At 41.8% G+C, this 25,342-nt stretch overlaps 1 protein-coding gene across 6 annotated transcripts in view; it reads left to right on the plus strand.

The window, feature by feature from the left end:
• Nucleotides 1–19,115: 19,115 nt before the first annotated feature.
• ZMYM2 (zinc finger MYM-type containing 2) overlaps nt 19,116–25,342 on the plus strand; it is an 87,315-nt gene continuing 81,088 nt past the window's right edge. For 5 of the 6 annotated variants that reach the window (XM_066544783.1, XM_066544786.1, XM_066544788.1 and 2 more), the window contains exon 1: nt 19,116–19,226. The gene's annotated coding sequence lies outside the window, so the exon portion shown is untranslated. Of the gene's footprint in view, nt 19,227–20,241; nt 20,300–25,342 lie in introns of all 6 variants that reach the window. The other variant, XM_066544784.1, reaches the window with a different exon arrangement.

Here is a 25,342-nt window from a genome sequence, read left to right on the forward strand (position 1 = left end):
CCAAGACCCATGAAAATATTTAAATACATTAGCAATATGATGCTAAGAAAATAATTAGCCCACTGACCAATATACAAGGAGGTTGATAACAGACCTGATAGTTTAATGCCTTTTTTTGCATCAGCTTTTACCATCAAGGTCAGTTGCAATCAGATGCTAGCACAAAACCTATAGCAAAAGGATTAAGTATTCAGCCAAGAATAAGCATGAGCAGACTAGAAATACACTGAATTGTGAATTCTTAAAGTGTCTGAACCTAAAAAACCTCTCTCTAATATATGGGTGAAGTAGTTAGTACCTAGCTTTGACAAATTCTAAAAAGTATCAAGAGATTAGAAAAGGGAAAACATTTAAAATAGGGAAAGATAAATCACAAAATGATAAACCAATCAGTTTTTTCCTGTAAAATGCTGGAACAAATTACTTGTAAGAATCAGAAAGAACAAAAGTTATAGACAGCATAAAACAAATCATAGCAAGCTAGTTTAATTGTTCTCTGCATCAGATTAATTGGTTTTACAGATGAAGAACTGTTGATTTTTTGTATACTGACTTAAGTAATGGGTTAGATATTCCTGTATGTGAGAGCCCAATAAATAACCTGGAGAAAGATGCCCTGGATGAAACTACTGTAATACAAAACTGTACTAATAGAGTTTTTATTGACTGTTTGGACAGTGTATTGACTGGAGTCCTGCAAGGTCAGGGTTCAGTATTCTTCCCTATTTCAAAAGGTATCTGAGTAGTTAAATAGAAACTTCAACTTTGCAGAAAAATGGGAGAGATTTTAGCTGTGTTTAGTCAGAATTAGTACTCAAAAAATTAAATCAGAGAAATCATCTGAAGGGAAAAAAAAGGATAAAATTCCACAGGGAAAATATGCTACCTTCAGGCAAAAATAATCAAATATAGGATGGAGAACAATAAAGTGCTCAGGTGACTGTTCTGCAAAGAAGGATGTGGGACTCCAGGTGTATTGCCAACATAAAGTGGTGTTACAAACACCCCAGCAATAGTAGAGTGGATGCACAGTAGTACATTGTACTTGACACAGAAAAAAGACACATACATATGGCTCTGACACATTTATATGCTCATCTAATGCAATGTCATGTTCAATTTAAGGCTCTGGACAAGGTCATATATCAACTAGCAAGAGTCCAGAGAAACCCAAAAGAATGACGAGAGTTGTAGAAAGTAAGGACTTGAAAGAAATTAGAAACATAGTCTGTTTATATTTGTTCTGATAAAACAATGAATGTTCAAACTGGATGTTAGAAAAAACTTTTGAATGTTGCAGGTGTTTATCTTATCTTGTGTCCGGGAACTAGCTGAGTCTAAATAGACAGCTGCTCTCAGCCGGGATGGTCATGCTTTTGGATTTGACAATATTTTATACCATACATTAATAGCATCAATTATCCCTACCATATATTAGAGTGAAGAAGAGGATGGGATCACTCTCTGTCCTAATTACTCAGCTGTTGCAGTGTGATGCCATTTCCTGTTTCACCTATCCCAACCCCCCAGGTGTGCCAACCTCTCCTTTCCTCTCCCCCTGTCCCCGGGCTTAAAAGGAGAGGGGACCATGCGGTCTGGATTCTGTTGGGAGCTGTTACAAGATTCAGAGGTCTGTCATCCTGGAATAAAACTCTGGATTAAAACTCTACGGCAGAATCCTCTCCTTTTTCTCTTCACTGTCACCTGAACCTTTTCCACCAGAGGTAAACTGAGTTTCTACTTTGCCTGGATTTGTTCCGAGTGCCCAGCTGCAGCATCCAGCCAGCCAAAGGTATCTCTGGGGTGAAACACCACAGCTGCCGCCTTTGGCCCAGCAGCAAGGGTCAGACGAGCCCAGGCACGTCCCACTCGGAAATATTGCGATTAATATTCCATACTCCACCTTTCCAAATGCTTCCATAATATCCTTTTTTGTTGTTGTTTTGGGGTTTCTTTTTGGGTTTTGTGGGTTTTTTGTTTTGTTTCTGTTTGATTTTTTGTAACACGAAAGTCCTGTTGTTTTTAGCTGTAACTATTCAGTAATAATATTTATTTTCAGTATCCTTCTGCATTTAAGGATTAAAACATCCTGGTGAGGTCTTAAATTAAGTCCTACAAAGGGTAGTGCCAGAGTGCCTTTCTACAGACAGAAGATTATTGTGTTGGTAACTAGCTTGAGCTAGCTAGCTTAATACCACGCAGGAGTGGAGCACAGATTGCTTTCTCAAACAGATGAATGAATCATTTCACTAAACCATTCATGGCAGGAGGGTAAGACGCTAATGTGTCATTTTGATACCATTTCCTCAAAAAGCAGCTGGAACTATTCATATGTGAACTGAGCCACTGTAACTTATTGTCTGTTCAGGGAATTCTTCTTTGTGGGCCTTATTAGTTTAACAATTTACAGTTCATTGCATAGAATAAAGATTATTTTAGACCTTTTGCACCTAAAGATACAGCACAGTAGTTGAAATGGAATTAATTATTCATTTTCTGATCAGTATCTGGAAAGTGCCAGAATATTTGTCTGATGTTCTAAACAGAGCTGGTATAGCACACTGTCACATGCTGACCCCTTCAGATCACTCAGTGTGCACAGACTGCTGCAGAGTAATTAGCCGTTCCCAAAGGTGCCAGACAGTTTCTTTTATACTTCTTGATGATGCCATTCTCCTTGACTTTATAATTTATATTTGCAGAAAATACTACACTACCTCTGTAATGACTGTCATTTTTACTACTCATAGTAGTAAGTTTGCCAGGAATAAATGTTTTGGTACTTTACACTATCTTAGGTACATTCTAAACTGTAATTTTAAGCAAATAAAGATGGAGTAAGTTGTTCACTTAAGCAAGTCCTTCTTCCCAGTATAATAACATCATAGCCAGCACAATCACACTTTTGATTTCATGTTGCATCTCTTTGTTTCCACAGGATTCAGAGGTTTCTGTCTGTGCCATACACAACAGATGAGCCACTTCTAGTTGTGTATCTTGATAATCTCACCTGCCATCACTGATAAAAATGTGAGAAGTCCACTACTACTCTGCTGGTCATTACTTTTTATGTCTTTATTGTCAAGTCTTTGAAAACATTTGTTTCTCTAATGGGACACTTGACATTTCAGGTATCCCTTTTTTTCAATTACAAAGAAAGGTAGAACTATCTTGAACTCCTCCCAAGCTTCCCACCCAGTCTCAAATTCCCACCCCTCTGGGAATGTGCTGAGGTGTACTCTTTCTGTAGTGTGGTGGGTAAAAGAGCCCATCTGGATGCATGTGTCACTCAACAAAGGAGCTGACTCCAGGACTGGAAATTAAAATTTGTAGATGTTACCTCTGATGACGTAAGTTGCTTTCCATACCCATACTGGTGACACTTTTACAGTTCTCAGAACATTTTATCCATGTAAACATGGATTTGTTCTACACACGTAAGAGTTAAAATATGAAAGCGTTCAATATCATCCAAAGTATTTTAAAATATTACTTTCCTTGTCTCTAGAGGAGGATGACAAGTTATATGCAAATATGTACTATGATATTAAAGAATCATTTCAGATTATAAAAATGTAATGACAACTGAAAATTTTGGTCCATTGAGATCAACTCACCTCTACTGTTTAACATTTTATTTGAATGTAACTGTTCTGACCCACTGTTAGGTGATGGAGCTGCTCCAATGACTAAAATTCCCTTTAGCAAATCATACTATATAGTCAAAATGTCTAAAACTAACTTTTCATTATGGAATTAACCTTTTAAGTGGCATTCACAGAATCACAAAATAGGTAAGGTTGAATGGGACCGCAGTAGGTCATCTGATGCAAACTCTGTGCTCAAGCAGGGTCATCCTAGAGCACACAGCACAGGATTGTTCTTGAATATCTGCAGTGAGGGAGACTCCACAACTACTCTGGGCAATATGTTCCAGGGTTTGGCCACCTGCACAGTTAAAAAGTTCTTCCCCATATTCAAGAGGAAATATTGCCACAAGTCCACAGTAGCATTTCTACTTTGTTTGGTTTTAAACTCTTTACTCTGCTCCCTCTAAAACCATGCTCAGCTGCAAAGTACATTGTGGAGCTGAGAGGTGCTGTTGCTCACTTGTGCCACTGAGAAATCCAAGTAACATTGACGTGTTAAGGCTCACGTCGTGTTGTGTCTTCCAGTCAAATTGCCCTGGGAGTTACTTTCTGGGCCAGCAGCTCTGCAGCTAATCACATCAAGTCCTGACAAGTGGACAAGTTAGAAGCTGATCCTAGAGCCTTGTCTCTGTTTTTGCAGGAGATCCACCCCATACATTTAATGAGCACTGTCATTCTTTGCTGCTCTTTGCATTTAAGTTGTAATCATGCTCCTGGCTTTTGTTCTCGAGCACTTACTGGTATTCTTGAGATCTGCTTTCTGCTCCGGTATTGTTTCCCTGACACTCCATTAGTGGCACTTGTTTTTGACCAATTCATGCCAGTCCTCGGCATGCACTAGAGCTTTCTTTGGTTCTTTTTAGCTTTGCTAGTGGACATACATTGACTGACTACTTAATGTGCTGAATCCTTTGACAGTTCTGTCTTCCTGAGTTCAGTGTCTTTACTTACAGTGAAAACCTGTGGGTTTTGCTGTGGCGTGTTTGCATGCTCTACTGCTTCTTAAGAAATAGTAGGTGGAAATATTTTCAGCTATTAATATATATATATATGATTTTAAGTGTTTTAATTTCAAAATTCTGCTTTCAGTATCCATTGACTTTGGTTAGACTCATCTTGGAATAAAGCTTGTTAACAGCTAGTAAGGAAAAGACATTGAGTATGTTTGGGAAAGAAGGGTAATCTCAAGACAGTATTATTAACTTTGCATATAAAAATAGTACTGTCCAAGCAGTTAAAATTTATGTTTCTTTCTCTATAATGCAAAATACACTGGATTAACAGAATTCCATTCCTGCATTGAAAAATCCTGTGCTATGCAGAAAATTTCAGTGATCTTTTCTAAAAGGTTAGCTAATTCCCTTTTTCCTCTGGAGTATTTTTGTAAATTATGAACATGGTTAAATATTTCACAATCACTCATTATCAAATAGTAATTCCTTCATTTTATAGCAAAGAGTAATCATGGTTCCCTGGGCTAAACATAGAAGAAAATCACTACCTCAGCTGGTATATAACTGGGAATATTCAGTACATCAGCTTCTAAGTGACAATTGGAAAGTGAAAACACTAAAACAGGAAAATGCTGTAGTTTCTCTCTAATTTTTTTTTACATTAATCACATTGAGTCTGAAATTTAAAAGTGATCAATGCCTGAGAAACACCTGCTTTAGAGTTTTTAGAACTGAGGGAATTGGGAGGAGTAGGAATTCTGTGAAGCTTCTGAACCCATCTCTGAATCAGTGAAAGAAAGAAAATTAAACCACTTTGAAATTCCATTCCATACACTAAGAAATGTTTATTACAAAAGTGCACATCTTACAATAAACAAATAAAGGTTTTGATATTAATTTAATTTGTGTTATACCAATTCCTGTTTACCTCTCTGCTTCTAGCTCTAGTAAAATAGTTTCATTTTAATTCTGAAAGCATCACATTGGATTTATACATTTAGTGTGATTATGATATTCACAGCAGTGACAGACTTGATACAGAACCACATTGAATTCTTAATGCACCCATTAATCCACACAAAAATGTCTGAATCAGATTATTTTGTCTAGCAAATTTAGACATTGACAACAATGTAATTATTAAATTTAAATATCTATCTGAACTTGCATCTAGGCAACTGTAAAGTAAATTAAGCCCTTTGCTGTTTGTTGTTGGAGGAAAATTAGAATTAAGAAATGCAACTCAGTTCAGGAGAAATAACTGGTCAACAGTTATTAACTGATATTTATTAATAAAATACAAGTTTTTTCCTGCTTTCTCTTAGAATTTAATCATGCTTGAAAATCTCTCCAAAATTAGCAATTGCTACAAAGAACAAAACCAGCAATACAAAGCTGCTTAGAAGAAAATACAATACCTTATACAGTCAATTTCCCAACAACCTGGGGTGTTGATTTGTTTCCTCCAGAAGAAAAACTGGTAACACAGTCAGTTATATCAATAACAAGATATATATTCTGAGGAATATACAAAAAATTAAATTTTCTTTTTCAAGAAGGTGATAGTAAGTCTTCTTTAGCAGTTCTACATTCTGAATTTTTCTACTGCTCCTTAATGTGCATTCTACTTAGAATAATTACATCTAAATAAACAGTAACATGATACTCATCAGCCTTCCTCTGAAGAACTGATTAGACCTCATGTATTTTAAGTGTCACAGGACATTTTTCCATTTGTCTTCTTAATTCTTAATTCTAGCTAAGCTGCCTGGGCCCTATTATTGAAAAAAAAAAGATATCCAGGTTGGCTTTACTGACAGAAAGCCAGGAGAGGCTGTTGTCTTTCCTCTAATGTTTGATTCCAGAATAGACCTTTGGGTGCCTAAACAACATAGAATGAAAGACTTTCTCAGAATTATTTCCCATGTGAGTTATAGTATAACTTTTAGGGGAAAAAAAATTAAAACATTTGCAGTGATGAAGAATCCATATCAAGGCTTGATAAGTAGTTCCAGCGCAGCCTGTGTCTTTTTGTTGTTGTTGTTGTTCTATCTGACCTCCACATTTCTTTCAGTTGTCCTATCCTCCTCCACATAAGCAAGGAGCAAGTTGCTCTGGTTCTACCAAACGTAAGTTTCCCATGGGAGAAATGTTAAGTAAAGTTAGGATTCATACAAAGCTAAAATCACCTGAGCTTCTCACTACAATGATGTCTCTCACTAGAGATTGGCTTCATGACATCCAAAAGTTGGGTGTTAACAATTACTAAACCAACAAACGTAAACAGTCAATGGTCACTTCAGTACTAGTCCACAACTTTGGCAAATACAGCTGTAATATAATTTCCCTACAGCCTCTTAATATGTTGTTATTTATACATTTAAGGATTAAAATGGCCCTCTTGCCTACAAGGCTGTGCTGAAGAATCATATTTCACTGTGACCCAGTTAGCACTGGCCAGAACAGAGCACCTGGACTCTAAAGATGGTAAAATTTCTTCCCAGCTGATGAGTTTTCATGTAGAAATATTCAAATGTCTACTTGTTCCTTGCACTCTCATACTAAATGATTGTATCATTTTATGAGAGTGACCTGTGCTTACAGAATAGCAGCATTAACAAAGTGGCTTACAGTCAAAACCAAGGAAGACCCCCAAATGCATTTTCTAAATGTCTTACTGGATCACATGTGCTGCTTCTGTATACAGTGGAAAGTGACTTCTCATCTCTCATATGTGGATCCTGACAAAAGTTAAAGCAAGAGTTTCTGTAAATTATGCCATCATAAATTTTGCTGCTATTATCAGTAGCCCATCAGGTATATAGCAAGAAAATTCTGAAACTCATTTCTTTCCCATTCCCAGATTGTATGAAACACATGGTTACATTAATTTCTGCTCTCTGATTCCCTAGTCATGTCCTGATGAATAGCTCTTCATAATGGGGATTTTCCACTAATTATCTCCAGCCATTTTACATTGTGTGTGCTGAAGAGTGTCTTTGTAGAGCAGTTTCCAGCCTAGGATCTTTCCTCATAGGTGTGTTCATAGTTTTACTTGTTCCACCAATGTAATTAGACGTCATACTCAATTTTTTCAATCAGTAAAATGTATCTGTTGCCACTTTTCCACTACATTAAAGATCTCTACACTGCAGGGAGTTAAAATCTGTGGCATTTGACATTGTTATAAAGGGATTTCTCAGAAATGATATTTTAAGTTCAGATGAAACTTTCTCTTGTAGGTTATGTAGTTTTAAGCTTCCTCTTTTATGTGCTACATCAAAGTTCTACCTCCTCCTGAGACTGAGGGGAGATTGGCACTTCTCACAGTGCCAATCTCTTCTCTCTGGTGACCAGTGATAGAAATTAAGGGAACAGCATGAAGCTGTGTCAGGGGAGGTTTGAGTTGGGCATTGTGGAAAGCTTCTTCACCCAGAGGATGGTTGGGCAATGGAACAGGCTCCCCAGGGAAGTGGTCATAGCACCAAGCCCGACACAGTTCAAGAATTGTTTGAACAATGTTCCTGGGCACACGGTGTGATCCTTGGGGTTGTCCTGCACAGTTAGTGCAGTAAGTGTATGAAATTTGGCAGAAAATAAACCCCCTTGTGTTCCAACTAGTATTTAGACATCAGAGAGGCTTGGTGTGGCTGAGCTTAATTTCCAATTTATGACCAAGTAGAGTGTTTTAATATGTAAATAAGGGGACAGAGAAGGTCTCTGGTTATCTTTAATCAAACTGAGTTTGCAGAATTTTTGTTTGACTGAAGGTATAAACAAAATTTAATTAGTTGAAACATTGGCAGCACAGAAGTGTGGTACCTCAGTGTGTTCCTCCACAGGGCTGAGGCAGCAGTGGTGGCCCTCTGACCTTCACCAGGTCTTTATTCCCATCATTGTCTCCTCAGAGGAACAGATCTAAACCAAGGCTTGTTGTGCACAGTGAAGGGCCAGTGAGGCTGAGGGCTGGCACAGAGATGTAGGTTCTTCTGCACTTTACTGAGACAACATCGGGCTCTGGGGCCTCTGCTTCAGCCCAGGCAACATTCAGTTGTTAAGCCTTGCTCAAGCCCAGGCAAAAGATGAGGAAGTGGCCCAGCTTGTGGTTTTGCTCAATCAACCTCATCAATTCTCCACTGTCTCACAGCATCTCTCTATTTTGACATAAACAGCCACTCAGTCCATTTTCCACAATGGCCATGAGTTGGACTCAACGATTCTTGTGGGTGCCTTCCAACTCAAGATATTCTATTATTCTATTCTATGATTCCTTGTCTAGTAATTAATTGGTATCTAATTGAGTAGAAAAAAATGCCACTTACCTCAGTGGGTAAACTGTTCTCCAGCAGAACAGTGACTTTGGGCTAGGTAGGTTGTTTTGAAAATATGATCAAGGTTAGGCATCTTGAAATCTCAAATCTTTAAAATGTGACAAAATATTAACCAAAAGCCATGGGGCAGAATAAAAACCTAAAAAAAAAATGTCCTGTTTGTTCAAAAGAAACCTTGAAACAAGTGTATTTAACAACTATGATCCATGGCAATATATGCAACCTGTTGTTTCCTACCTCTCTATCTCCTGATTTCTATTCACTGACCCATATTTGAAAAAGTGATAAGACGGAGGCTGAGAGAATATTTGGGAGGTATCACTGTACTCCTGTCTTCTGCTGTTCTCTAGATGTCCACTGGCCACTATGAGAGAGGGGATCTTGGGCTAAACAAACATTTGGTTTGACTGCTTTTATGTTTTTATGTTCCTGTAAGTTTGAAAATTCTCTGTATGCACAAGTTAGCTTGTGATTCATAAATTCTTGATTACGTACATACTGATATGCTCCAGTCTGAGGTCCAAACTCTATTATTCCTGAATAGCTTGCTACAATGCCAAGAACTGAGAGTAGGGAAGTGGTGCTGGAATACATAAATGTGAGAAGATATGCTCAAAGGGACTTAATGATTACTGAGGTAAGGAAAGAATGGGAGCTGGAACAACGCTTCAAAGCAATAGGGGACTAGGATATAAGCCTCAAATGTGCCAGGATGTGCATCTTCAAACTGGAAGTTAAGATGTGAGAAATTGGAAGAATCAGACATTGGCTGCAGGGCAGGCAGTGGTGCAGAAGAAAAGGGAATGTGTGGTCTTTTGGAACACAGCTCAGGGTCCAGGATTCCTGAGTTAGCTGGTAAAGAGACAACCTAACATTTTAGCTTGTCTCTCCCAAATGATTAAGCTACACAGAACTCAGGAATTATATTTTTCTCCTGCTTTCATTTGCTATTGGCTAATGTCACCAGAATTTGTTCTATAAACTTGTGAGTTTTGAACTTTTTGGATGAGCCCCAGGGATATAAATTTGCTTTAACAAGACAGAATTTCTGGTGGTTGTTTTTCTGGATTAGTTAACTCTTAAAAGTAATTTGGGAAGTTTTAAGAATACAGACATTAAAACATACAAAAAATAGAGAGCACTCGAACTCAGGTTACTTGTGAAAACTTAATTCAGACTCCTGGAAGATACAGTCTTTTATCTGTGAGAGATCACATTCTGTTTGAACCATAGGCCATTCCTTACTTATTTCAGTACACAAGATATCTAGTGTTCAGAGTAGGGAGAAGATGTGAAGTAGCCTGCTGATTGTATGACTCTTTGTATTTACCTTTCTAGTACAAAAGCTACACAGTCCAGTGACTGAGGCTCCTGGTTTCATGAAGAAAAAGTGTGTTCTTTGGACAGAAGAATATCTCCTGAACAAGTGGATTATCTCATTGTCTTGTTTCAATGGATCCTGTGTGAGGCTGAATCTCATTTAATTCAGTTTTGGGACAGGCAATGAGAAATAGGTATTTTTCACTTTCTGGGCACCCAGCCTCATGCTGTGAAGACTCCTCAACTGCAAACAAAGTTGATGTCAGAGGTGATTGTCAAATAAAGTGTAGAAATAAATGCTATATCCCTGACAAATGTAGCAATCCAAAACAGGCAGCCAAATAACACATATTTGTGACACTAACTGTATGGTCTCTCATGTGTATAATGTGGGGATAAATGCATTAATGTTTGTGAAGCTGTCATGTGCTAGTGATAAATGTCAAAGGAACTGTGGAATCATAAAATAATCTGAGTTGGAAAGGGTCCATGAGGATCATAAAGTTCAAGTCCTGACTGCCCACAGGACAAGTTAAAAGTTAAATCATGTATCTGAGAGTTTTGTTCAAACCCTTCTTGAACACCGACAGGCCTGGCGCACTTCCCTGGAGAGCTTGACCACACTCTCAGTGAAGAACTTTTTAATATCCAATCTGAATTTATATCAATACAGCTTGAAGGTAGGATCACAGGGTGGGGATTTTTGAGTCTGAATCCCCATAAGCTGACAAAGAGGGACAAGGAGCTGCCTGTTGAGCTGAACATAGGCAGTGGGACACAAGGATTGGAGACAGCAGCTCCAAAGAGCAGAGACTATGGAAGGCAGTTCTTAAAAGCCATGTCACAAATTCATTGTGATTTTTACATTTGGCCTTTTAGAACTGAAGTTGAATGGGGATGTAGGGAATGCTGTAAGTCCTAACCTGTAGGCATTAGACTTTGCAAAGTTTCTATTCCTTCAATTACTTTTTTGTGTATAACACATTTAGTTATGATGAGCAAGAATGGTTTTTGGTTTTGAACTAAATGAAGAAAAGTCTGTGAACAAAATTATGCTTTTAGAGTAAGAGCAAGAGATTGAAGGGAAGGTACCTTAAGAGACACTAGAAAACTAAAAGGAAATTATGTGTCGCTGTCGAGGTGGTCACGACACAAAGCAGAGACCACAAGTAGTCTCAGTTGGCAACTCTTTATTATTGAACATGGTTGACTTTTATACACTTTCTAATTGTTTATGCTTCTTCTACCTTTACTATTGACCACAATAAGTCAACATAATACTATTGGTGAGAAGTTATAGTGACTTCAACTAACTTTCTAAAAATGCTTCGTCCAGCTGCAAAGTTCTCTTATCTTTCTTCTCTCAGTCTCCTTAGTTACAGCCTTAGAAAGAGCTCCTTATCAGCTTCTTCTTACTTCTCAGCTTCTTCTCACTCCTTTAGCTAACAGGCCTGCTGTTAGCCCCTTCCACAATTATGGACCTTTGAAAGATCACAAAAATAAAGAGACCACAACAGATTCAGCTCTGGGGGTGATGGTGCACTAGTGAGGGGCTGAAATTGAGAATAGAGCACTGTTAGTGTTTATGTGAAAAAGGGGCTGCACCATGACAGATGTTTAAAGAGCAAAAATTTTGGGTTTTGGGTCACAAGTCAAAGTCCAAGTCTGTAGTCTTTTTAAAGGAAGAAATGGTCAGGTCAGTCAGGAGTCTTATGAGAGTGCCATCACAAAATCTTCTCTTTGTGGGAAGTAGGCTGGAGTCTTCCCACTTGCAAGGCTCTGTGCAGGACATATTCTGAGCCTCGTGGCAAGCAAGGGACTCTGCTCTTTAGAATACTCACCCATCCACCTTACAGTTTAACAAAGCCATTGTGGAAAGGTGCTCTAGTAAATGCCCTGACTGTGTTCTGCCCTAACTAATTTTTCCAAATGGCCTTTTAGAATATAAAAGCAGTGCATTAATCCAACCAGACAGTCCTGTTGATTATGGCACAGTCCTCATCCAACAGGAAAGGATAAGTTGCCTAAAAAATCAACTTTGTTCATTGCTCAGACACTAAATAAAATTGAAGAAAAATGGCTTTGCTTTGAAAATGAAAAAGTTCACAAAAATTACTATTTTTTCATTTTTTTTTTCTATGAAGCACATGTCAAAATATTACTTAACTAGTATCACAGTGATCTGCAGTAAGAGAATCTTATGATTCTGAATAATTTGATTTTAAAATGAAATTTATTACAAGAAATATATTAAAGAATGGTTTAAAAACTGACCAAACTTAAGCATTATGACATAAAATTCACTTGACAATTTTATACTTTTCAAGTTTGTTTTTTTCTCTCAGACAGCTCTAAAGAATGCTAATAACCAATTAAAAACTACATTGTGGATCTTACTGAGATAAAACAGAAGCCAGGTCATCAGCCAAAAACTACTGATTCCATTATATATATGTAGCATCACTTCAATTTCTGCCAGCTAGTAGTGCTGTTTCAAAAATGGAAAAAACATTTTTCCCTGTGCTTTCCACTGCACCCCCTTATCAAGCACTATCACTCATCTGATTGCACATGCAGAAAGATCAACGTGTTGGTCCAACTGAAAATTGGCCAATTTCTAGCTGCAAGAATGCTCATGTCACCATAGAAAGGTGACATAAATTTATAGCTAGTCACTGAGAAGAAGGCAGGACTGCTACTTTTGGCAGCAGCTTTATCATGCAGCAACTTGCCTGTGGTGAAACCCTGGAGCCTCATCTTATTCAAGTTCTTCAGTAAGAGAAATACCCCAGGATAAAAAAAAGGAATATCATCAGCCATATTTAATGGAAAGAAACAAAGCTGAAGGTACACAGAAGCTCTTTCATTCAGTGCTATTCTTACACATCCCACAGGAGGAGATCTTCAACCTCTTAAGTAGAAATATCCTATTTAGGAAACTAGAAAAGGTTTAACTTACCAAATCCAGTACTTGATTAATACTTGTGATCAAATAGTTTTTGAGATCCACAAGTGAAAAATCTAGAAAGAAATAGGATTTAGAAAGAATAGGGAATTTTCTTTATATATAGGAATACATACACAGATGCTGCTCCAAAGATAGGTTATGGTAAGATGAGAAGCTAGGTTCATGCAACAACTCCCTCCTGCTGAAATGGAGTCATTCTCTCCTCCTTCAGGCTGCACACTCTTCTCTGCGGTCTTTGTGGGGGCTTTGGTACCTGGTTGACACATAAGTCACTTCAACTCACTAGGGTGGCAAAAAGCTATTCACCTTTTTTTTTTACTTAATTGATTTAGTAGGTTGGAGAACAAATGTTATTAATGGTGGCAGGGCCCCAAAAATAGCTGAATGTCATAGCTGACAGCTTTTCTCAGCAAAATGTCACTAAACCAACATGAAATCATGCTATTTTAGACTTGGACTTACAGTTTGAGGACAGGACAGTATAGAAAAACTGGTTGTAGAAAATGATCCTGAAAGTTGATGTTGTGTAAATTGTATGGAAAGAAGACAAAAGCAGGTCTATATCTAAACCCCTTTATTCAAAAGGCAAATTTTGGTAAACTATGACCTAGTTAATCAAGTCAACTGAATAAAAAGGATCATTAAGTAGAGTGCTTCTGGGGAAAGAGGGACTGAGTAGCAGAAGAATTTTGCCACCCATTGAGAATCCCAGAGATAAGGTCAAATTTTCCAGAGCAGAATGAAGGAAATGGCAGCAGGTAGTATCAAGCAGAAGAGTACCAAAATGAATAGTATCTTCTAGTAGGTTTGTTTGGGAGTTATTCTTGGGATGAATCTTATTGTTTCGCAAAGAAGAGAAAATAAATTTATTGCAGTGGCTGGTTTCACAAAACTAGGAGCATCATCAACAGAGTTGCAGTGAGATGTCATATGGAAAAACAATGAATGACCTTGATGATTGAACTAATGGAAACAAAATAAACTGCTATAATACAAAATGCAAGGTCCTGGATGCTAACAAAAATTTTGCTGTTAATGGAGAACTTTCCCAGTAACTGAGTGGTAGAAAAAAAAAAGAACATAGATATCAGTAGGTGGCTATCTAATGCACTTATACAAAAAGGCAACTACACACCCAAGACTGTAATATTCCATAGAGATATGGAAATATTGATCTACTGTACAATGAAGTAATTTAGCCTAAAATGGATTATTATGAGAATTTGAACTCACATTCAGACAGATGAGTTCAGACTGGGATGAGTAGTAATAAAGCCTAGCAGAATGACCAGTGGACTGAAGATCTGTGGAGCAAGAAGAGACTAAATAATCTGTATTTAGTCTAGCAAAAGGAAGGCTCAGAGGGAATATGATGGCTGTCTATAAATATATCAGGACTAAACACCAGGGAGGGAGAAGAGCTATTTAAGCCAAAGGATGAATATTGGCACAAAAACAAATGGATTCTTGAATAAATTTAGTCTGAAAATTAGAAGGAAATTTCTAACCACCAAAACAATGAAGTTCTGGAACAGATTTGCAACAGAAGTAGGGGGTAAACATATCAGGCTACCATTAAGAGGGGGCTTGAAAAGTTTCTGCAAGGGATTATATGACACAGTTTCCTCTAATAGCAAGATAGTGGACTCAGTGACCTAAGCAGTCTTTTACAGTTTTAAGATCCTACCTTGTGTTTTGTAATACCATTTCTCCATTAAGACAAAGCTTAATCCAACTAAAATCCTCAAATGTTTTAAAATTAATAAAAATTACTTTGCAAGTAAAGATTATGTTGATTATTGTAAACTCTCTTAAAATTATTTCAGAAGAACAACTGGAAGGTAATACAATCTTATTCTTTCAGTATGGGAATGTCTTCTGTGGGGAAGTTGCCCAGATCAGAACATAAGTTGTTATTTACTCTTCCAAAATTTAAATACGGGATGTGGCATAAAGGTCATTTGAAGGCACATTATATTATGTAATGAATGATAATCTTATAGAATAGGATATATTGTCTCCTTATTTAACTGTTGGAAAGATCACTTTTGGTTAATTAAACTGCAAATAAAACAGCTGAATGCAATCTGCTTATAGCTACATAGTGATTTATTTATAAATATTACAAAATGTATATGTAGTTCAACAACCATAATGAAAACCACAGGTAACGTCCTGTACAAAGCATTTTTTTTTTTAGTTTTAAAAAATTCTATGGGTTCTGTTATGTAGAGTACAAACACACAGATATGGTATCATGGAATCATAGATTGATTTGGATTGGGAGGGGACTCTGAAGACCATCTGGTTCCAACCCCTGTAGCATGGGCAGGGACACCTTCCATTAGACCATGTTGCCCAAAGCTCCATTGAACCTGGCCTTGAACATGGCTGGAGATGGGGCATCCACAGCTTCTCTGGGCAACCTGCTCCAGAGCCTCAGAACCCTCATAGCGAAGAGTTTTTTCCTAAGTATCTTTTCATTAAGAGCTTTAGTCTACAAAGAATAGCTGATTCATCAGCCTGATGAAACTCAAAAATCAGAACACCAATAGAGGAAGTAAAACCAAAATGATGAAGCTGTTACTGATTATAGGTGTTTTAAGATTCTGCTTTCTTTTGTTTTGATTTTGTATTTTTAATTTCTTTTCCATCCACTACTATTTCTTGAAGTTGTACTGAGCAAACACTGGTAGACCAGAATTCCATTATGCCATGGCTATGAGAACAATGTTCTATCAACCTATACAGGTTGTTCACATCTTTCTTTGTGTGGCCAAGAGGGACTGAGGATAAGTAGATAAAGAAGTGAGATTAAGGACAGAAAAGAAAGAGAAATACTGGAAGAAATGGTAGGGGGAAAAAGAAAAGTTGTTCTAAGAAGTGGCTTTAAACTATGTTCATCCTGTTATTACAATACAATATGCATCACTTGAAGGTTGTCTTGGTAAGTGCTTTTGAGATTTCTCCTCAAACATAAACCTTCCAAAATATATCAGATTACTCCTTCTCAGTTCAAAGTTGACTGCTTTTTGAGAAAATAGTCCTCCATGACAGAGAAGGATGTCATTCTTCTTATAAGTTGATAAACAAACTGTTGGCTCATCTTTGTTGAATTTATCTACTCCTGGTCAGTATATTTGACATTTTCTAGTAAGGTTACTGACATCAGGCCTGTCCATGAAAGAAGTGGTGTGAAGCCTATAAATACATATGCTTCAGTTCTCTGGTGTTCATGAAGAGATTTTGCTGAAAGAGTTTGAAATAACGCTAACTCTTTCAAACCATAAATAGAATTACTCTATATGAATTATTCTTAAAAGTTATCTGAATTATACATGTTTCTATAGAAGAAGAGGAATTTTACGTCATTGCCTGAACTTTTCACCCTTTTTCCTGATGTCAGTTGAAAAAATAAAGGAAAAGTCATGGTGTATTTAATTATTTTGGCTATATTTCAACATATGAATTTGTAACTAAGGTTACATGTCTATAGGGGGACAACAGTTCTCTGGAGTTAGAAACTTTAATATTTAAAAACATTTCACATAGTTCCAAAAGTGCAAGCAAAACCATTAAATTTTGTTTAAGCTGTATAATCTAAAACATTAATGAAAATGTTCTATTGCTATGTAATAGTCCTAGATAACACTGTTAGGTAATGTCTCTTGCTATGGCAGTGGTAAGATGCAAAGTATTCTCCAGTTACTTTTAGTACTCCAGAATACCAAGAGTGATAGGTTTCTTTTAATGTGTTCTTAATTAGAAAAACACTTGTTTTCTACCATCCGTTCCTAGTGCTTAAGCCCTCTTGAATTTCTTTCTGAACTCCATGAGAACTTAAATGCTTATGGATAAACACTGTTGTAGAAAAAAAGACATCTTCCTGAGACATACGACTAGGAACTTTGGCAAATATGTAATAGGGAGGACAACTTAAAACAGCTTTGAATTTTACCAACCTAGAAGATATTCCAGGCTAATGATGAAGATGGTCAGGAGCCAGCTGACTTGATGGAGTGAATGGGATTCAATGTCAAAATTTCAACACCTTTCTGGTTACATAATTAGTTTGGTAGTGTGATACTGCAGATCAAATATATATCAATTTATGGGGCAACTTTGAGACCTTCAAAATGGATGATGATGCATGCAGACATGGCACTTTCGTCCTTGGCAGTGGTTGTATTAGAGCTGTTTTGCCATCAGCTCACATATTTTTTTGCAGGCATGAGCAAGCTGCTGTCAGCCCTGAGGGAACTCTGTCCCTCCACATCAAGTAGCCCTTCCAAGCTTCATCTGATGAGCAGTGTGTTTTGAACAAAAAGCCCCAAAACCCAAAAAAAACCAAACAACATAGAGTCACAGTGCCGGATAAGCTTTTGGGTTGAGTTGTTGACTGGAGCCTATGTCTCTGGGTGGCACCATTGGGAAGACACTAGATGTATTGTTGTGACAATGGATGAGAGAAAATTTCTCGTCTCTCCCACAAATGAAAATTATTAGCCAAACACATCAAAGGTTTGTTGAGAGAGAGGCGACATCCCTTCAATGACTCCTGCGCCGGCCGTGAGGAAGGCTGATCCCGCGGGAGGCTCCAGCTCCCGACTGGAAATGGCGCCAGCCGCTGAAACCCAGCGCCTTGCGCACACAAGAGCCTCTCTCCCCGGGGGACGCTGCTCCGCGTGGTTGACACGGATTGATCCCGGCTAGAGGAGCAGGGCGGGTATCGCGCTCTCTCTCTCCCTCTTCTGGGCAGAGGAGGATGGGTGAATAGAGCAGAGCGGGACCAGCGCGCCAGACGGGCGGCTGCGCTCTCCCGGTCCTCGAAGGAGCGGGCGCTGGTGCCATGGCCAGCGCGGGGAAGGAGCCGCGCAAGGAAAGCGCGCATCCTCCATTTTGGCGAAGGGCGGGCGGAGAGTTGACTCCCGGCGCCTGGCCGGAGCACTCGTTCCCACCCCCCGGCACCGCCGGGAGCACCCGGCTCTTTTTCCCGCGGGGAAGCCGGATGGAGGCCGTTCAAATGGACGCCCCGCTGCGCCTCACGTTGGTTCGAATTGGTACCAAGCTCCCCGCAGCGGCTTCCGACAAAATGGAGGACGCCACCACCACTGCCACCACCAGCACCACCACCACTACCATCTCCTCCAGGAGCCATGTCGGTGCCTGATATGGCGCCCTCCCCCGCGGCGGGCGGGGGCAGCAAGGCATCCTCGGCTGAGGAGGCGCTGCTCGGCGGGGCAGGCTGCGGGGACGCGGGTCAGGCGCCCTCCCTAGGAGACGTGAACTCTCCCTTTTCCCTCTGGGAATGCTTCCATTACCCATGCTCTGTCCACCATGGGCATGGCCCCAGGTTCAAAACCCTAGTGAGAGGAAGGAAGGAGCAAAGTGGGAGCCTTCGGATAAGCACTGCCAGCCCCTATGGCTCGGCGGTGGGGGACGAAGGGGGAGAGGCGAGCCCGCGCCCCACGGTCAGAGCGGGGGCGCCCGCAGGGACCGAGTGCACGGCCGGGACGGCCAGCGCACCCTGCCCACTGCCAGCGGGCCGCAGCCGGCTGGGCGGCACCGAGAACTTCTGCAAGTTGCCACTGTCTAAGAGCGGCGCGGGGAGCGACAACGCAACCCTGGGGCACGGGTAACGAGCCGGTCGGTGGGCAACGATCCGGGTTCCTCAAACCTGATGGATCAAAGTGGGAAGAACCCCAAGCATGGCCAGGAGGAAGATTGACAGTTTATAGGGTCAACCGGCTGCGGGCGGCTCTGATGGATGGGCGGCGCACCCACTCGGCTAGCCCAGCGCCAGAGCCCGCCCTCTGGGAAAGCCAATGCCGGGGCAGGGAGGCGGATCTCCCCGAGCTCCCTTGGCCCGGTTCCTCCTCCCCTTCGCCAGCAGCTGCGCTTCGCCCGGGACTGGACCGAGTTAGAGTTGAGGCGCCGGAGGAGTAGCGCAGAGTGCGTGCGTCCCCCGCGGGGGGGTTCGTGCCCGCAGGCGGTGGGGAGCCGGGTAAGGCGGGGGCGCGGGGCGCTGCGCCTCACTGGGGCGGGCTGGCGGGGGGCTGGCGGCGCTCAGCTGCCCCCAGGGCGGGGATGGGAGAGCAGCCGCCGTGCCTCCCAGCTACCCGGCCGAAGTACCCCGCGGTGTCGCTGCCGCGCCGCCACCTCTGGCGGCAGGGGCGCGGGTGGCACCGGGGGCAGTCCCGCGCATAACCATCGCGCCATGGAGGGGGGCGGTGGGGAAAAATGGGGGGCGCCCGGGGGCAGCCCCGAAGGGGGGGGCAGGGGTATTTGGGGGAAGGGCCGGGTCTGCTCTAGCGCCTCCTATTTTAACTCTCTCCCTCCCTTCCCCGCCGGGCCCTCGGCTGTTGTTCTGCCCCGGTGCCTCCCCCACCCACCACCCTCGCAGCCCCCCCCGCGTGTACCTCCCTCCCCTCCTCTCCCCTCCCCTGCCCGGCGCTCCGCGGCTCCCCTCCCGTATTGTTCGGCTGGGTCCCTCTAATGGCGGACAGGAGGCGGTAGTGCTGCTGGCCGACTGCAGGGGGGCAAACCCGAGACCAGGGGCAACTGCCGCGCCAGCGGGCGGGGGGCGCGGGCGCTCGCCTGGCGCCGGGGCTGTGCCGCTGAGGGCCCCGCGGTTCCTCTGGGCGCCGGTTCAGGGCTGATAGGGCAAGTTCGCAGGTAATACTCGCTGTTCCCCACCGTGGGTGCCACCGCTGCCCTGTCCCCCACACTCGCGGTGAAAGCCCTCGGTGTGGCGGTGCCCGGGAAGGGCTCCTTGTCCCTCCTTCTTTCAGCGGGGACAAGCTGCGTGGGTGTGCCGTGAGGTATACCCCACCGCCCCCGGCGAGGGCAGTGGATTTATTTGTTTGTTTGTTTATTTATTTATTTATTTGAAAGATTGCGATTAAAGGGAAGTGGTGAGTGATGCAGGCAGTACCTGCCCTGGCCAGACGATGGAAACGCTCCTTGGGGGCGCTGCCTGATCCTCGCTGCCCCGTGTTAACCCCGTGTCTTTCCTTTAGGCTCCAGCCCAGTTTGGTGCAGCCTTGGCAGCGACCAACAAGGAGAGGGAGCTCCATTGTGAGTGCTATTTGTGTATCTGTTTCTGCCTTGGCTAGACCTGCTTCCAGCGGGCTTCAACCATTCCCCCCGCCCCGTATTCTCCGGGGGCAGGGGTGAATGAGGTCCCTCTAGGGCTGGGTGGGGAAATTCCTGGGATCAGTAGCTGCTGCCCTGGGGCGAAGCCCCAGTAATGGCTGTGAGGCGGCTCCTCCTCGCGGAGTGGGCGCTGCTGCTGCAGACACCGCTCCTGCAATACCAACTCCGGCAGGCAGACGACGGGCTGCTGCCGCTGCTCACGTTACCCGGCTCGGGAGGGAGGAGGAGGAGGAGGGCATATTTCGGGTGCCCTCTAGAGTTCTGGAGCGTGTATGAAAATCCGTGACAAGACACCTTCGGCCATCTTGAATTTTCTCCCCCCCCCCATTGCTCGAATCACGTGTCCCCCGTATCATCTCGAAGCTAAGAAGAGGCATGGGAGGTTTAAAATCACCCAGCAGTTTGCCATGGAGAAGCGTGCTCCATCGTCTCTTTGTGCATTCACACTAGTTCTCTACACCCGTAGATTTGTTTGGGTGATTTTGTTGGGTTCCTTGGCTGGGCTTCTGAGCCAGCTTTGTCCCTTCCCCAGGAAGCTAGAGGACACTGGGGAAACCCACAGGTTCCCAATAGCGAGCATTTTTGGTGTTCTGTTTGCGTGGGATTTTCAGAGCAGATTTTGATCTCTGTTGGGTGTTAGGTTGGCTAAGGAGAGGCTTGTTGCCAATCCCTGTGGGTAGGGCTGGGACATAACTTGACTCTATTTTCTGCCCTTGTTAATACTGGGGCTGTTTTTTAGCTGCGCGGGGGATTCCGAGATCGCCAAGTAGCGCCGGGAAGGAGCGAGCGAGGCTGCGGGCGCACGGGAGAGGCTCGGAGCTGCCGCGGCGGGCCCGGGCGCGGTGCGCGGGCTGCGCCGCCAGAGGCGCCGGCGGGCAGCGCGGCGGCTCCGCTGGGAACGTGCAGCCCGAGAACAAAACAAAAAGGCAGCGCCTCTCTTGCCTTCTGGGTCTCTCGCTTGGGTACAGCACGGATTCAGGTGGTGCGGTCTTTCCCAGCACTCGTATCTTGAATTATTTTTCCACTCTCTTGTCTCTGTCCTTTGCTGTTTTACGTGGTAGATTTTTCAGATTTGCAGAGCTTGCAACTTTCTTTGTCACTTTTTGGTGGCTATACAAAGAATGAGTGGTTCGCTGCAAACCTCACTGCTTAGGATGAGGCCATCAGATCTGTATTTATTCTGGGCATCTAAAATTATGGACCGCATCAAAAACTTGTAAGAGTTTACATTACATGACATGTTATCTTTAATAAAGTTGTCTGTTTCAACCCTTGACTTGCTACATCAGTTTAACATTTTTAATAGTAATTTTTTAACTCTTATCATATCTTGGATGCAAGGCTATCATCTAACTTTACTTCTGATTCATTCATTATGCATTCCAGTCTAACAGCTGTTCTGTTTTTTTTCTGATGATCCTTCATGTCAAAAAAAGTTACTTCTAGGAGCAATCAAGGCAAATGATGCTTTGGAAGGAGGGGGACTGTTGTGTACTGGTGCTAGTTCAACAAAAATTATTGCAGCTTTATGTGGCTGCTTATGAAAAGATGAGAATACTGCCAAGAACAGCCATATAGCTAAGATTCAGTAAGCCTTTGTAAGACTTAAATAAATGTCTTGCACAAAAGCATCCTGGTAGGTGGCACATTGTCCTCCTCCAGCTGTGAGGATGGTGGTACAGCCTTCTTATGGCATGTGATAGGACCATGCTGTTCTGGGAGGTAATGTATTTGGTGCTTACTGCTGCAAGGTCATCTCTAGCAACCAAACTCATCAGCCATGTTATTTGGTGGTTAAACTAAGTAACTTGTTTTAATAGAAGTCTCTCTTAATTAGAGCAATAAATTCACTTTATTATCTACTAAATTGGCTTTATATTGTTATTAATCCTCTTTGACTTCAAATATATGATTGCATTCTACTGTTGCTTACCCTGTAATAACATGCTAAGAGGGATTTGCATCAGCAAGAATATCAAAGTGGCAGTGGAAAAATGAAAGCAAGTTTCTCTGTCTTTTGTAGAGCTTGTTCAAGTATGTACAGAAAGATGTGGTACAAAGCTGGTACAATGTCTTCCAGATTTTTGCTGGGGTTGTTTGGTTTGGGTTTTGGTTTTTTTGGTCCTGCAGAAGCATGAATCGTCTTGTGGTGTTTGAGAAGTTTTCATTTTGGTTTTGAGGACTAAGTACAGAATTACTCAAGTTCTGTCACATTGTTTGAGTTTGCACTCAATTGACGTACCCTGCAACAAAAGCAATATGGGGGGGTTCTGTTAAGAACTTGTATCTAGAATTGTTGCTAATGGAAAATTCACTGTTCACGGAGAACTGTTTATTTTTCCATCACAATTAACAATGAACTCAATCAATTTGTGTAAATGGATTGGAATTTGAAGTTCACAGGAGTTCAAAAGACTGCTCAGGTTCCAGTGTGAGAAGTTTGAGGTAATACTTGCCTCATGAGGGCCTTAAAAGCCCCCTATGTTGCAGTGGAGTTTTGTGTCCACTGAAATTGTGTTTAACTCTGGAGCTGAAAGTGTTTTCTTTTCAACTTCTTAACTTTGTTTCAGTGGTTTAATCTTAGTAGTTGAATGCTCTTGTGGCTAAGTGCGTTGCTTGCTTACATATTGAAGTTCCAACGAAGCTTAGCTTGTATCCCATATTTATAGCTTGCCCTATGTGCTGCTGGCTTTTACGGCTGGCGGCAGTACATGACAACTTGATGTATGAACAATTTACTCAGTTTAGATGTTACTATTTACCTTCTTCATTTTGTACCAAGATTTGCAAGTTTGTGAGATAGTGTTTTGTACTTGTAAGAGAAATTTTCGTAGAAGAAAGAAGTTTGAGACTTCTGGAATGCAGTTGCATGTTACAGCTTCTTTAGTTGGGACTTTCACTATATTGATTTTATATCATAGTTTTTCAGCTGCACAGTGAATTATCCCAGCTCTCCTGTGTTGCCCATGCTGTATGTATTGGTGTAAATGCACTTTATTGGGACTATTTATCCTGCCAGCTATTTTGGGAGAGAAGTGCTGATTCATATGTGACTGTTCTCAGGTGTTTCTGTGGTTTCTAATGCACAGTCAAGCTTTGCATCTTTGCTGTCATGTGAATCTCCATCCCTTACCCCCTACTCAGATGGTTAAGCAGCATTCATTGCTGCTGTGGTTGGCTCCATAGAATACAATCCTGTGTGTGCCCAGGTGGCCAAGAAGGCCGATGGCATCCTGGCCTGGATCAGCCAGGTGTGGCCAGCAGGAGCAGGGCAGTAGCCAGCACTGCTGAGGCCACAGCTCCAATGCTGTGCTCAGTTCTGGGCCCCTCAGTGCAAGAGAGACATTGAGGGGCTGGAGCGTGTCCAGGGAAGGGCAACGGAGCTGGGGAAGGCTCTGGAGCACAAGTGTTGTGAGGAGCAGCTGAGGGAGCTGGGGGTGTTCAGCCTGGAGAAAAGGAGGCTCAGGGGGACCTCATCACTCTCTGCAGCTGCCTGACAGGAGGGTGCGGCCAGGTGGGGTCAGCCTCTTCTCCCTGGTTATAAGTGACAGGATAAGATGGCCTCAAGTTGCACCAGGGGAGGTTTAGATTGGTTGTTTGGGAATTTTTTTTCCACTGGAAGGGTTGTCAAGCATAGAAATATGCTACCCAAGAAAGTGGTGGAGTTGCCATCCCTGAAAGTAATTAGAAGATGTGTGTGAAGCGTAGGGACATCATTTAGTGGTGAACATGGTGATGCCGGTTTAATGGTTGGACTTGATCTTAATTGTGTTTTCCAACCTAAATGACTCCATGATTTCAATGCCACTTTATTATACTTAAATGATTTTTACAGTTGAAAACTTTTCTTTTCCGTGAACTTCCAGAAGTTAGGAATTTTTTATGTATTCTGTGGAACTCAATGCCACTAGAGTTCAATAAGACACACACACTAAGAGTTTGATTATATGTGTGTATGTATGAGAACATCAACAGTTGTAGTAGATGAGATCAGTGACTGTCCTTTATAGACAGTCTCATCCCTTCACCTGGACTATCTCTTGGACTGGACATGTCAATGATGAAAGTTGTTTTCTTGCTCTGGTTTGCTATCAGAAGAAAATTATTTCAATCAATGGTTATAGTCCAGATTTTATTAGTCCAACATACGTGAAATCTACAGCGATTGTTAATTTTTGTGTTCTAGTGACAAGATTGCCACCAACATATTTTTCAAATTTTTCTTGATTCAGAGGGCATTTGTATTTCCTAAGTTTGTTGTCATGCTTAAATCCTTAATTTTTGTCCATGTTTCCTGAATTTTTTGGGATTAGCTTTACCATAACTTCTTTCTCTGCCCCTTTCTCACCATCAACTATTAAGAGAATAATCTTGTAGGGGTAGCAGCAACTCATCACAGAGGTTGGGTGCAGAAGCAAGTGGTCATTGATCTTAGCAGAGTAGCTGCAATACTGGTTTGAAACACTCAGGCATTGTCAGTGTTCTAGCCAGCCATACTAAGTGTCAGTAGCACAAGAGGATTTGGGTTGGGTTTGTGTGGGTTTTTTAAGTTTGTCTGAGATGAGACTACTTAATACTGTTTGCTGTCATGCAAAACTGTGTTTGGGTCTCTAAAAAATATAAGGTGTAATATGTTGCTTCTTTATTTAAAAGGTTTATGAACCTTATTGTACAGCTTGTTTAACCCTTACAAGACTATCAGACTCCTTCAGTTAGCATCACTGTAGCTTCCAAAGGCTGTAATAGCGACATTTGTCCCTAGTGCTGTACAGAAGTCTGTTCAGACATAGTCCCTGCTCATCAGCTTTATCCCCCAACACATGCTAAGCAGGATGTCATCTCAGTTCAACCTTTCCCCCATGGAATAGTTTGTACAGTAGCCATCTATGCTTGGGCACATGCTGCCACTTGGGCACTGATGGGGACAGCAGCTGCTTAGATATTTGAACCAGAGCTACTGATGTA

This window comes from Molothrus aeneus, chromosome 2 (genome assembly GCF_037042795.1).
Source record: "Molothrus aeneus isolate 106 chromosome 2, BPBGC_Maene_1.0, whole genome shotgun sequence".
NCBI lineage: Eukaryota > Metazoa > Chordata > Aves > Passeriformes > Icteridae > Molothrus > Molothrus aeneus.